This window comes from Notamacropus eugenii, chromosome 4 (assembly GCF_028372415.1).
Source record: "Notamacropus eugenii isolate mMacEug1 chromosome 4, mMacEug1.pri_v2, whole genome shotgun sequence".
Classification (NCBI taxonomy): Eukaryota; Metazoa; Chordata; class Mammalia; order Diprotodontia; family Macropodidae; genus Notamacropus; species Notamacropus eugenii.
The window spans coordinates 331,092,760-331,094,603 of NC_092875.1; the positions used below are offsets into that span (position 1 = coordinate 331,092,760).

Sequence of the window (1,844 nt, forward strand, 5' to 3'; positions counted from 1 at the left end):
GATGAATTTGATCTTTGTGAGGCAGTAATCTGACTAGAGAAGTGACTGAGCAATCAGAAACTCTGGTGTCTATCTTGTCTATTACTTCATTGTTCTTTAACAATGTGTGAATCACTTCACTTTTCTAAGTGTCAGCTTTTACATAAATAAAATAAAAATAAGAGTACTGAACTTCACTTTTTTTGCAACAAGTTTGCCTCCAGAACACAGGTGTTGTGAAAACCATCGCTAAACTTCCACAAAAGTGGGCAAGGAAAAGACTCACATTAACATTGTCATCATTGGACATGTAGACTCTGGCAAGTCCACCAGTACTGGCCACCTCATTTTCAAATGTGGTAGAATTGATAAGAGAACCATTGAGAAGTTGGAGAAGGAGATTTGCTGAGATGGGAAAGGGCTCCTTTAAATATGGCTGGGTCTTAGATAAACTGAAGGCTGAACATAAGCACGACATCACTATTGATATCTCCCTGTGGAAATTTGAGACCAGCAAGTACAATGTGGCCATTATTGATGCTCCAGGACACAGACACAGAGTCTTAATCAAGAACACGATTATCTTAGGCGGACTATGCTGTCCTGACTGTTGCTGCTGGTGTTGGTGAATTTGAAGATGGTATCTCAGAAAATGGGCAAACCCATGAGCATGCCCTTCTGACCTACACGCTAGGTGTAAAACAACTGATTCTTGGTATAAACAAAATGGTTCCCCCAAATCCCCCCTACAGCCAGAAGAGACATGAGGAAATTGTCAAGCAAGTCAGTACCTATATTACAAAAATTGACTACAACCCTGCTACAGTAGCTTTTGTATCAATTTCAGGTTGAAATGGTGTGACCATGCTGGAGCCAAACTCTAATATGCCCTGGTTCAAGGGATGGAAAGTCACTTGTAAGGACGCCAATCCTAATGGAATTACCCTTTGGATTGCATTCTGCCACCAACTCATCCAACTGACAAGCCCCTTCATCTACCCCTCCAAGATGTCTACAAGATTGGCAATATTGGTACTGTACCTATTGGCCAAGTGGAAACTGGTGTTTTAAAACCAGGCATGGTTGTCACCTTCATCCCAGTCAATGTTACAACTGAAGTAAAGTCTGTCGAAATGCACCATGAAGCTTTGAGTGAGGCTCTGCCGGGGGATGATGTTGATTTCAATGTCAAGAATGTGTGTGTCAAAGATATCCATCATGGTAATGTGACTGGTGATAGCAAAAATGATCCACCTATGAAAGCAGCTGGTTTCACTGCTGAACCATCCAGGTCAAATCAGTGCTGGCTACGCGCCTGTTCTGGATAGTCACATGTTGCTTACAAGTTTGCTGAACTGAAGGAGAAGATTGATCATCATTCTGGTAAGAAGGTGGAAGATGGCCCTAAATTCCTGAAATCTGGTGATGCCACCATCATTAACATGGTTCCAGAGAAGCCCGTGTGTGGAGTTTCTCTGACTATCCTCCTCTGGGTTGTTTTGCTGTTCGTGATATGAGGCAGACTGTTGCAGTTGGTGTCATAATGCAGTTGACAAGAAGGCTGCTGGAGCTGACAAGGTCACAAAATCTGCCCAGAAGGCCCAGAAGACTGAATGAATATTCCATGCAACACCTGCCACACCAATCTTAATCAGTGGTGGAAGAACAGTCTCAGAACTGTTTGTCTTAATTGGCCATTTAAGTTTAATAGTAAAAGACTGGTTAATGATTACAATGCATCGTGAAAGCTTCAGGAGGAAAGGAGTTTTTTTGAGGACCATTTGTTTTGTGGCAGTTTTAAGTTATTAGTTTTTAAAATCAGTCATTTTTAAATGGAAACAACTTGACCAAAAATCTATCACAGA

General features: G+C 41.6%; 1 pseudogene; it reads left to right on the forward strand.

The window, feature by feature from the left end:
- The first annotated feature begins 232 nt into the window (after window positions 1-232).
- Window positions 233-1,596, forward strand: LOC140502548 (elongation factor 1-alpha 1 pseudogene; annotated as a pseudogene).
- The last annotated feature ends 248 nt before the right edge of the window (window positions 1,597-1,844 follow it).